The sequence below is a fragment of the Cherax quadricarinatus genome, chromosome 39 (assembly GCF_038502225.1).
Source record: "Cherax quadricarinatus isolate ZL_2023a chromosome 39, ASM3850222v1, whole genome shotgun sequence".
Lineage (NCBI taxonomy): Eukaryota > Metazoa > Arthropoda > Malacostraca > Decapoda > Parastacidae > Cherax > Cherax quadricarinatus.
The window spans coordinates 4,695,500-4,708,742 of NC_091330.1; the positions used below are offsets into that span (position 1 = coordinate 4,695,500).

At 42.7% G+C, this 13,243-nt stretch overlaps 1 protein-coding gene across 3 annotated transcripts in view; it reads left to right on the top strand.

Annotated features, from left to right (window-relative positions):
* LOC128696289 (protein deadpan-like) overlaps positions 1-13,243 on the top strand; it is a 78,686-nt gene that overhangs the window by 58,934 nt on the left and 6,509 nt on the right. The window lies entirely within an intron of this gene.

The following is a 13,243-nucleotide window of genomic DNA, read 5'->3' on the forward strand; positions in this document are numbered from 1 at the left end:
ATTCCTCCACACAGGTTATGGCCCCACACCTTTCCCCTCCCCTCTCTCTCCCCTCCCCTTCCCCTCTCTCCTCCACTTTCAAAACGTCCCCCCATCCCCACAGCCACCAGGCTTCCTATCCCCTTTCATTCACCCCCCCTCACAATCCATCACCACTACCACACAGTCACAACCATCACCACCACCACCACAGAACTTTAATACTTATAACGTGAATATCTATATCATGCGTAGATGTTGTATTGCATCGAGTAAGACTTAAGTCTTAGGCGGCGAAACAAACACTAGAATGCAAAGTCACATTGCAGCTGGAAAAATTGAAACCACGGGTGGAAATCGAACTCACGGCAAGTCAGTCGTAAAACTCCAGGCTAGTGCGTTAGGCACTGAGCCAGCTGGCTAAAATAAGATCCATCCAACTAGGTATATTTATACCTAAGTACATGAATGTTAATGTAGCCAGCTGGCCCAGTGGCTATTGGCCTGGGGTTTTACGACTCACTAGCCATGGGTTCTATCCCCACCCGTACCGTGGTTCGTTTGCAGTCGTTTCATTACGGTTTCATGAGTCATAGAACAATTCACCAATGACGTCGTCGCAACGTTCCTCCCCTAAGCAGGGATTTTGGTCACCTAGGAAGCTTAAACAATTATTTGGCTCAAATTTGGAGAAAGTGTACGGTGCTGAGCACTGAAAAATCGCTATGGCACAATATTCGTTTAAAGATTTAGATCCAGATTTGATATTTTCGGAATAATTTTTATGGGAATATAGTCATTTAAACCAATTGAAAATTATGTTGAAGTGTCAGGTTTACGGTGCCTCTGGTGGACAGTAGTCGAAATGCATATATGGATGCGAAAGAACATGAAAATAGAGGAGAACTGTAGTAAGCCTGTTGGCCTTGCAAGCTACGTCCTTTCACGAGACCTAAGAAACACCAAAGGTCTAGAGGAAGCCACTGGTTGGCGAAACGTTTCCTCATTCAAGATTCCCATGTCCTGCAAAAGTGTCCCAGTCTTCAACTCGTCGGTTTTCTAACCTATTTACATCACTTTAAAATAGGAAATCAAATATGTAGTTATTTTGGCTAAAATTCTAATATTTGTAATTATAACCATAATTTTTAAGGGGGTGGACCAGTAAGCCAGCGGAAGGCCTCGTTCAAATGACCGAAAGTGGGTCATCATATGATTAAGATCCGTCAGGAAACACTTGTCCTGTTTCCTGATTATTTCCTTCCTGTTGAATGTGTGTTAATGTTTCAGATTACCCTTATCCTCAGTATAAAGTTCACTCAGTATTCAAGTTTTTGTACGTAATAAAAGACTTTTATCAGCCTAAGGACACAATTGTGTGTCATCCACTCAAAACAAAACACATAGTAGGCCTACAGGTCCATCCTAGGCCACGTTTGGACAAAAGCCTCAACTAAAAGCTAATATCTCTCTAGGGCGTCACCGGCTTGCGGACAGGTGGTGGTGGTCGCCGCACCAGCAGCAACACAGGTGGTCAACACAAAGCAACCGTGGGAGCCTCAGCATTCCTAACGTACCTTTCTATTCCCGAAACCATTCCCACCGCATTCCAGCGCATAAGTCGGCGGGGGAAGAAAGAAGGGGATGGGGTGAGGGGGGCTGTGTTGAGAGGAGGGAGGCCATTGTTGTCGTGTGACGTAGCGGGTTAAGGTAATAGCAGCCATGGTGATGGTGCGAGTCAGGCGTGTGGTCTATCTTTTGTCCAACACTATTGATGTAAAGTGTTGTTGCTTGCGCACTGTCGCTCTGTTAAGAACTAAAATACAATATTGCTGTTGGGATAAGATAATTTTGAGGTGTTGTATTTGTAAATTCAAGGATGGTTTAGACACGCACTAGTACAGGAAGACGCTAGAAACGATGGTAGGCAATGAACCAACCTGGGACGGGTTTAGTATAGGAACAAACTGCAGAGAACCTTAGTACAGGAACAAGCTAGAGAGAACATTAGTACAGGAGCAAACTAGAGAGAACCTTAGTACAGGAACAAACTAGAGAATCTTAGTATAAGAACAGACTAGAGGAAACCTTAGTACAGGAACAAACTAGAAAGAACCTTATTACAGGAACAAACTAAGGGTAACTTCAATAAATGAACAATGTAGAATTAAGTTTCCTGCCCTACATCCGCTTCTGTTAATTATTCTTCAACCTCCTCTGGCTTCTTCACTTCCTTTCCGTCACCTGGGTTGCCGTCCCCTCCTCGCCCTTTCTCCTTCGCCTCTTGTCTCCTAAAAAACCCCTACCCCACCATCACCCCAACCCCAATCAAACCCCTCAATCCGTGCTCTGCATGCACCTTTTCTCTCTCTCTCTCTCTCTCTCTCTCTCTCTCTCTCTCTCCCTCTCTCTCTCTCTCTCTCTCTCTCTCTCTCTGATGCCACCTGCTACCACTCCCCTTCTCTCATTCTCCCAGGAGGAAACAGAGGAGAGAAGAGGATCTATTGAGACTAACCCTCCCTCCCTCCCTCCCTTTCTCCCTTCCATCCTCCCCAGCGGGGTATATACAACCTCCCTCCCACCCTCCTCAGCGGGGTATATACAGATTATTTCACGTCGTTATTTGTGCTCAGTCAGGGCGTACAGCATGGTATATAGGGATGTTGAGATACAGTATTTATGCCAGACTTTTCAGAGGTATCATTTACACACACACACACACACACACACACACACACACACACACACACACACACACACACACACACACACACACCGTGTATATATATAATAACAGTGCTATTGTTATTTGCCTAATAACCACTTTTTCGTGCATATGTATACATGCAGTGCAAGTTTTCTGAACATTCTGTAGGACTGCAGTTACGCTTGCCTGAAAAGGGACTTTTAATGTACAGCAATATTCCAACCTAAAGAACAAGTGAATTGAAGAAGGCCATTGTTGGCTTAGTGTTTCTGGTTTTGAAGGTTCTCGTTATCCACCATATCATTTTCCTTGTTGTTATAATGACACTGTTGTGAGCCTCGATAGTGAGATTCTATAACATTATCATTCGTAAGTTCTTCACATTTAGCATTTCTCTCTTTTGAGTGATCTGAACTGGTTTTATACTCGGTTCGAGTTTCCATTTCTATATTTTATTTTCATAACAGAGTATCTGAAATTGGTCCTTATTGAGAATCATATTGAGTATCATATTGCTTTCCATACATCACTTAAAGACTTGGTTTATATCTGCTTGAAGTGTCCTCAGTGGATTGCACTCTCATGCTGATACTAATATCGTCTTCAAAGGATGATAAGGTTCTGAGATTTGTCTCAGGCCTTCCTCTGGATCAGGGCCTCATCAACCAAGCTGTTACTGCCGGCCGCATGCAGTCCAGCGTACGAACCACAGCCCAGCTGGTCAGGAACTGACTTTAGGAACCTATCCAGTTTTCAGTTTCTGTTGGTAATCCTCTTACATATGATGAGAGGATGTAAAATAGTCTTGGGGCCCTAATATTTTGTGTTTCCTCTCACTATATTCACGGCTCCCCGGCTTTTTAATTGGGGTACATGTATGTTGCTCCGACTGCCCAGCCTTTCCCAGGGAGTAATTTCTGTGAGCAGAGACGAGTCTGGATTTTGCTGGTATTCCAGTGCATCCAATACCATGTCGTAATGGTCCAGTAGTTAGGAGAGGCAGGAGCGACCTACCCTAAACCCATAATGCCCTAGGTTGTGTAATTGTGGCTCCATATAGTTAGCGATCTCCTGCAAACTTTCAGAAAGATTATTATAACGAGAAACATCAGTACTGTTGGTTTATTGTTTTGCTGCCACCATTGAGGAGCTGGGCTATATCCGTTGTTTTTCTCCAGCTGTTGGGAAGACCCCATGTCTAGACTCCCTTGCTATAGAATATTTAAAGCACGAGATAGAAGATATATTGAAACTTTTGACGAACATGGAATTGATGAGTCTGGGCCTGTAATGCAGCGTGTGTGTGTGTGTGTGTGTGTGTGTGTGTGTGTGTGTGTGTGTTACCATTTTGTCCAAGGCACATGTGTGTGTGCGTGCGTGTGTGTGTGTGTGTTTTAGAGCCGTGGCTGGGAATCGCCTGCGGTCTGAGAAAGTTGTTGGTTCTGCGTTCAAGTAATCTTCTTAATTTGACTCCATTAACCACACGTTCTTCTCACCGTTACCCGAAGGTCAGGGTAAGTGTGGCTACCTCTTTCTCCTGCTGCTGCTGCTACTGCTGCTGCTGCCTCCTATCCTCATTTCCCATCCCCCCGTCCCGCCCCTCTTTTTCTTCCGTTTTCTAAATACATTTTTTGTTGCTACTGAATGAAGACAGCTTTTAAAATTTATAAGTGATAATTACTCCAGCTCTGCTGGAACGGAACCTTCGAAGCAATCGTAGCTGATGACCTTATTCTGGAAAAATGTGCTATATCCTCGTTGCCATTCTGAAGTCTCCCAACTCAGGCAGACACTACTGAAGTCTCCCAACTCAGGCAGACACTACTGAAGTCTCCCAACTCAGGCAGACACTACTGAAGTCTCCCAGCTCAGGCAGTCACTACTGAAGTCTCCCAACTCAGGCAGACACTACTAAAGTCTCCCAACTCAGGCAGACACTACTGAAGTCTCCCAACTCAGGCAGACACTACTGAAGTCTCCCAACTCAGGCAGACACTACTGAAGTCTCCCAACTCAGGCAGACACTACTGAAGTCTCCCAACTCAGGCAGACACTACTGAAGTCTCCCAACTCAGGCAGACACTACTAAAGTCTCCCAACTCAGGCAGTCACTACTGAAGTCTCCCAACTCAGGCAGACACTACTGAAGTCTCCCAGCTCAGGCAGACACTACTGAAGTCTCCCAACTCAGGCAGACACTACTGAAGTCTCCCAACTCAGGCAGACACTACTGAAGTCTCCCAACTCAGGCAGACACTACTGAAGTCTCCCAACTCAGGCTGACACTACTGAAGTCTCCCAACTCAGGCAGACACTACTGAAGTCTCCCAACTCAGGCAGACACTACTAAAGTCTCCCAACTCAGGCAGTCACTACTGAAGTCTCCCAACTCAGGCAGACACTACTGAAGTCTCCCAGCTCAGGCAGACACTACTGAAGTCTCCCAACTCAGGCAGACACTACTGAAGTCTCCCAACTCAGGCAGACACTACTGAAGTCTCCCAACTCAGGCAGACACTACTAAAGTCTCCCAACTCAGGCAGTCACTACTGAAGTCTCCCAACTCAGGCAGACACTACTGAAGTCTCCCAGCTCAGGCAGACACTACTGAAGTCTCCCAACTCAGGCAGACACTACTGAAGTCTCCCAACTCAGGCAGACACTACTGAAGTCTCCCAACTCAGGCAGACACTACTGAAGTCTCCCAACTCAGGCAGACACTACTGAAGTCTCCCAGCTCAGGCAGTCACTACTGAAGTCTCCCAACTCAGGCAGACACTACTGAAGTCTCCCAGCTCAGGCAGACACTACTGAAGTCTCCCAACTCAGGCTGACACTACTGAAGTCTCCCAACTCAGGCAGACACTACTGAAGTCTCCCAGCTCAGGCAGTCACTACTGAAGTCTCCCAACTCAGGCAGACACTACTGAAGTCTCCCAACTCAGGCAGACACTACTGAAGTCTGCCAGCTCATGCTGACACTGCTAATGTATCTAATTTTTGCTACCTAGAAATGACAGGGCAGAAAAAGGTCACTACCAGGCTGGGCAGGCAATGCAAAATACCCCCAATTAAAAGTAGGGGCGCTATTGGTACACTAAGAGAAAACAACATAAGTGTCCGGGGCCCAAGACTATTCAGTAGCCTCCCACCAAGCTTAAGGAAAATTACCAATAGGCCCCTGGCTGCCTTCAAGAGGGAGCTGGACAGATACCTAAAGTCAGTGCCGGATCAGCCGGGCTGTGGTTCGTACGTTGGACTACGTGCGGCCAGCAGTAACAGCCTGGTTGATCAGGCCCTGATCCACCGGGAGGCCTGGTCGTGGGCCTGGCCGCGGGGGCGTTGATCCCCGGAATAACCTCCAGGTAGACCGCCCCTCTGTACTATAACCACTACTACCAGTATCTTCCCTACCACTATTACTGCTTTTTCACCCTCAACCCCCCCCCATCCCCACTAACCCACACTATCTTTCCTACCACCATTACCTGAACTCCCGGTATTTTCCTTACCACCACCACAACTACCACCATCACCCCAACTACCACTATCACCATAACTACCACCCCACCACAACTACCACCCCAACTTCACCACAACTACCACCCCAACTTCACCACAACTACCACCCCAACATCCCAACAACTACCACCATCACAACTACCACCATCACTACCACCACAACTAACACCCACCATCACTACCACTATCACCACAACTACCACTGCCATTGTTCCTTTATTGTTCTCTAATATTTTTTATTACGCTTATATTTCTTTCTCTTTACTTTTTTTTTATTTAACAATGCTTTCTTAATTTTTATTTTTTTTAAATTTAATTCTCTTAATTTTCCGTTTCTCTTATTACTCCTTCCTTTTGTCTATTATTTTTTTCTTTATTATAACTGTTGAAGTTATATTTTATTTCTATTATTTTTATAGTTAATTTATTATGTATTTTAATTCATTATTATTATTATTATTATTATTATTATTATTATTATTATTATTATTATTACTACTACTAATTTAATTTTCTTAATTTTACATTTTTAAACAGTTATATTTCTTCCTTTTCTTGGTCTGAGTGACATGACCCGTGATCATGTCCGTGAGACACATCTGGGATGGGAAATATACCAGTCTCCCATCACGTCAGAGCTCCCCAAGAAGAAAAAACCCACATTTCCCATTGCTCGCGCCCTAGCACTCTTGTGAGCAGCACTCTGACACAATCAACCAGTGTCCCACCCATCCTCAGTGTACTCTCTCCCCCCCCCCCATCTTCGACAGTGGTGCCACTGTATTTCCCACCTCGATGATCAAGTCTCACTACCCATTTTCTATCAATCTGGAACAGCTGTTCCGCGTGGTAATACGTAGTTCTTTTCCCCATTTAAGTTGAAAACTTAATGTTATTATTCACACACACACACACACACACACACACACACACACACACACACACACACACACACACACACACATACATACATACATACATACACACACACACACACACACACACACACATACACATGCAAATATCACGAACAAGCGACACAAGATGCAGTGCGTCTATGAGTGCCTGTGTGTGTGTACTCGCCTATACATACCTATATATGGTTGCAGAGGTCGAGTCATAGCTCCTGGCCCCTCCTCTTCACTGGTCGATACTAGGTCCATTCTCCCTGCTTCAAGAGCTTTATCGCACCTCTTTAAGCTATGTGTAGATCTTGCCTCCTCTGCTTCACTCTCCGGATTGTTCCAATTCCTGACAACTCTAAGGCTGAATAAATACTTCCTGACATCCCTATGACTTATCTAATCTTTTTAACTTCCAGTTGTGTCCCCTTGTTTCTGTTTCATCTCTGAAACATTCTGGCCCTGTCCATCTTGTCAATTCCTCTCAGCATTTTATACCTCGTTATCATGTCACATACTCTGACCCCTCATCACGTACCATGACTTGCTGCTGCCCTCCTGTCAGGTATTCTCTGATCCATTGCAGTGCCTTCTCTGTTTACCTTCCTATTCCTCCAGCCTTTGCACTAGTCTCTTGCTTGGAACTGTGTCAAAAGCCTTCTTACATCTTATCCCTCTTGTCCTCTAGTGTCGTCAGATTGAGTTCCTTTAACCTCTTCTCATAAGACATACCTCTTAGCATTTGCTAGGCTTACTTACCTGAAGTCTACCTGGTGTGTTTTCTGAGGGTCAACGTCCCCGCGGCCCAGTCCTTGACCAGGCCTCTCGGTGAAATAGGATCTGATCAACTAGACTCTTATTGCTGGTAAACTTTTGCACTTTCTCCAATTTCTTGACGAGTTTGACCAGGTGTGGGTTCCACACTGTTGCTGCCTACTCCAATATGGACCTGACGTACACGGTGTACAGTGTCGTGAATGACTCCTTAGATGTCGAAACACTGTTCTTAGAATTGTGTGCGTGCATGTCCGTGTGCATGTGCATATGTGTGCATGTATGTGTCACAAGGATAATTAACGTGGAAGGATAATATTTAATGGGAAGCGAGAATGGAGAGAGAGAGAGAGAGAGAGAGAGAGAGAGAGAGGGGAAGAGGGGGGGGGGGTGGAAGGAAGACGTGAGAACATTCCCACACATCATCGGCAGCGTGTTGGACACACTTCACCCCCACCCTCCTCTCCCATCCCCATACCCCCTTTTTCCTCTTCCTCCGATGTTCCCCTCCTCCTCCACGTCTTCCTCTGTCAGTGCATCATTCTCTTCCTCTTAACCCACACTCTTCCCTCTACACCTGCTGTCCCTTCCCACGGCCTCTTTCCTTTCTCTCGTTCTTTTCCTCTGTATGTAAACAATCGCCATTTTCCGTTCTTCTAATTCCTCTTCGTTTTTCCCTGACATTTTCATATCTCTTCCATTTCATTATCGCTTTTTCTATTTAGCTCTCTTTCATCCTCTTCTCAGTTTCTATCATGTTGTTTTACCCTCTTCTTTACGTACACTCAGCGGCGAGCAACAGTCGCGTTGAACAGGCAAAAGAAAAGGAGCCTGGCCCTAGACCTGGCTGCGAGGGTGGAAAAAATCTCGAAACAGGTAACAGATATATCACAGGTGATATACCTGATAAACCAATATACCTGATATACCAATGGTATGGATGGTACCCATCCATACCATTGTTGTAAGGGATCCAAACACAAATTACTCGCACAGAGGAGAGGGAAGCTACGACCACGCTTTGGTCCGAAAAGTTGTCGTATGTGCGGGTTATTTGTGTATGGTTCTAGTCACGGTATTGTGCCTTTTTATTATTTCTTAGGGGTCCTGCACATATCAGAAGTGTTAAGTTTATTAAGGCCCAGGTACACAGAAGGTCAGTTGTCATACATAGTGCTCTATTATTATACTTAGTGCTCTATTATTATACATAGTGCTCTATTATTATACTTAGTGCTCTATTATTATACATAGTGCTCTATTATCATACATAGTGCTCTATTATTATACATAGTGCTCTATTATTATACATAGTGCTCTATTATCATACATAGTGCTCTATTATTATACATAGTGCTCTATTATTATACATAGTGCTCTATTATTATACATAGTGCTCTATTATTATACATAGTGCTCTATTATTATACATAGTGCTCTATTGTTATACATAGTGCTCTATTGTCATACATAGTGCTCTATTGTTATACATAGTGCTCTATTGTTATACATAGTGCTTTATTATTATACATAGTGCTCTATTATTATACATAGTGCTCTATTATTATACATAGTGCTCTATTATTATACATAGTGCTCTATTATCATACATAGTGCTCTATTATTATACATAGTGCTCTATTATTATACATAGTGCTCTATTATTATACATAGTGCTCTATTATTATACATAGTGCTCTATTATTATACATAGTGCTCTATTGTTATACATAGTGCTCTATTGTTATACATAGTGCTCTATTGTTATACATAGTGCTTTATTATTATACATAGTGCTCTATTATTATACATAGTGCTCTATTGTTATACATAGTGCTCTATTGTTATACATAGTGCTCTATTGTTATACATAGTGCTTTATTATTATACATAGTGCTCTATTATTATACATAGTGCTCTATTGTTATACATAGTGCTCTATTATTATACATAGTGCTCTATTATTATACATAGTGCTCTATTATTATACATAGTGCTCTATTATCATACATAGTGCTCTATTATCATACATAGTGCTCTATTATCATACATAGTGCTCTATTATCATACATAGTGCTCTATTATCATACTGCTCTTTTATCATACACAGTGTTCTATTATCATGCATAGTGTATTGTTATCATACATAGTGTTTTGTTATTATACATAGTGTTTTATTATACATAGTGCTCTGTTATCATACATAGTGTTCTGTTATACGTATCGTTCTGTTATCATACATAGTGTTCTGTTATACGTATCGTTCTGTTATCATACATAGTGTTCTGTTATACGTATCGTTCTGTTATCATACATATCGTTCTGTTATCATACATATCGTTCTGTTATCATACATATCGTTCTGTTATCATACGTATCGTTCTGTTATCATGCATAATGTTTTGTTGCATTCACCTTCACTGTTTTAATTTCCTACAGACAGTAAGCATGATCTAAAAGTAAATTATTATGTATTTTATCCCCTGCGTGTCAAAGAGTATAGATCAACGGACTCTGGTGTTTATAATAAATTAGGTACCTGGCTGAATTTGTACGAGCGGTGAACGTTCTCTGTCCACCGGCGGGTATCAATAGCCTAGTCGATCAGGCCAGCAACCAGGAGGCCTGATCTGGGACCTGGTCACGGTGAAGGGTTGGGAGGAGCAGTGACCTCCTCAACTCCCCAACAAGCGACATAAGTAACCTAAATGTGACCAGTTAACAACGTATTCCTCTGTTATATTTAATTCGGTCCGCGGGGAAAGGGGCGGCGACCCCCGAATCGTCTTCCCGTATCTCTTTTGAAGATGCGAGGTTTCAAGACCTTCTCCGTGTAAGTACACATACATGCAAATTTCCAAAATAAATACATACACACATAGTCATGTATGTATGTATTTATGTATGTATTTATACTGTATATAAAGAGAATTTGATAGTGAATAAAAGTATCAGAATTTTTTAAAGATATACATGGGATTTGAGCTCAGGAAATATGTACATACATACAGAACAAGCCACAGAGGGATAGAAATCTTTAGCTCTAGATCTTTCGCACTCTTGTGCGTCGTCAGGAGCTATGCAGTGTTGCAAGACAATATATAGGAGGGAAAATTCTCTGAGGCAAGGCAGAAGGTATCACTGGCAATCCATGTCATGGGTCGCCATTGATACCCTCTGCATTGCCTCAGAGAATTTCCCCTCCTATCTGTTTCCGCCTTGCAACACTGAACAGCTCCTGACGACACATGAGAGCGCGAAAGATCTAGAACTAAAGATCTGCATCCCGACGTGGCTTCTTCTGCGGTGTTAAGATCGCCTTTTAGCGATTGCATTACATACAGGCAAGTGCATGAATGCAAAAATTTAAATTCATACCTGCATGACGTACATGGGCTTCGAGGTGCAGTCGTATAAATGCATAAATTCATTAATGTGTAAATTCATGCGTGCATTCGTATACGCGTACAAATATATATTTATATATACAGTATGCATAAATTACAACTGCTCTATATTACATAAGATGCAGTATACGGAGCAGTGAGGAGGACCCTGGGAGACACTGCACTCGGGAAGACGTGTGTAGCGTGTTAAGTTGATCTGTATGCACGGGAGGCGAGGTTAGGTAGGTGTGGGAGTGTCTTAATGACGAAGGGTCGTGGGTGGCACCTTAAGCATCTTTGCTGTTGGGATGTAATTGCTGAGTTGTACTCACCCAGATATAGGTTTGCGGCCGTCGATTCTCAGCTCCCGCGCCTCGTTTCCCTCCTTTTAAACTACGATCGCCGGCATAATTGGTTCAAAGAATGAGTTTAACATATCTTTTCCGCTCTTTCTTTCGCTCCTCCTTTCTTTGGAAGGTGTTATGAATGCAGTCCTCATGATGTTATGCCTGCAACACACGTAGTGTCATTCCTGCAACACTGGTGATGCCATACCTGCAGTTCTGATTACACCAAGGACTTTTTCTGTTTTGCCTTCACACACCTCCCGGAAAACTGGAACCCCAGAGAAATATAATGATATATGATAGATAATAGTATTACCCTGGAAATAGTACCAAGCAGAAACATACCAGGGAACTCTAATGACTGCTAAAATTTTAAATTAAATCCACGGATAACAGAGAACAGAAGCGCACAATACCCCAACCCACTATCATCCAGACATGTCGTGCCGAATACGTAAAACTGGTCAGTTAGCAAGAACTCGTTTAAAATTAAGTCCTTTCTAAAATTTTCTCTTATACGTTTAAAGATGTATATTTTTTTCATTTATGTTAATGTAAAAATTAATGATTTTGTACCAGCAGAACCTTAGAAAACTTACCTAACCTTATTATAACAAGCGCAATTTAATTTAGCCTAATTCAACTAAATATATTTTAGATAAGTTTACAGTAATTTAATAATAAACAAACACAATGAAATATATTTTTTTCTTTAGGTTCAGAATGATTTTCGCGAAATTATTGCATACACAAATTTTCACTTGCCAAGAAGACCGTTGGTACTTAAGCCAAAATCACAAGCTTTACCTCTTCGGCATGAAGATTATGCCTGTCGTAACTGTTAGATTATTATGATAAAATCACTGAGAAATTAATCACTCGCCAAGGGTTCAAACTCCACCCATTCTGTGATTTTTTTCCAGTCGTATTACTACGATATCGTGAGACAAAGTTACTGAGGCTTTGGAAGACGTCAAAGTGCAGTTCCCGGGACATCGTAAGTGTGTTTCTAGGATGTCGCGAGCTTTCATGGGGTCGTGAGCGAACTTCCAGGGGGTCGTGAGCACGTTTCCAGGGAGATTGTGTACGTACTTCCACGGGTATCCTGTATGAACTTCCAGAAAAATCGTGAGTAGTTTCGGGTGAGTCATGAAGGAATTTCCAGGGGGTCGTGAGTGAGTGCCCAGGGAAAAATCGTAAAATGGCTCCATCAACACAATGTGTTTACCTTGGGAGGTACCAAGGTGTGTGAAGGTGTACAGATCGTCACTGTCAGCAAGTCTGTTCCTCTGACAACTTACGTCATTTACAGAGATGTTTTATTTGATATTTACAGAAGAGATGCTACATCTGGCATGCTCAAGAAACCACCCCGTATGACTCCTGTAGGTTTGGTGCTCCACGGTGAATGTATTGACAGTAATACAAGACAATCATATGAACATACCAGTTACATGAGTATAATAGTCACGAGTATGTTACTTGAATATATGTGGTATAAGGCACCACCAGAGAATTATGCCACCACCACCATGAGTCAACATCACACGCCAACACTGATGTTACTGTAGACCTGTACCACCACCACCACCACAACTACCACTACCATAACTCCAGTCACAATCA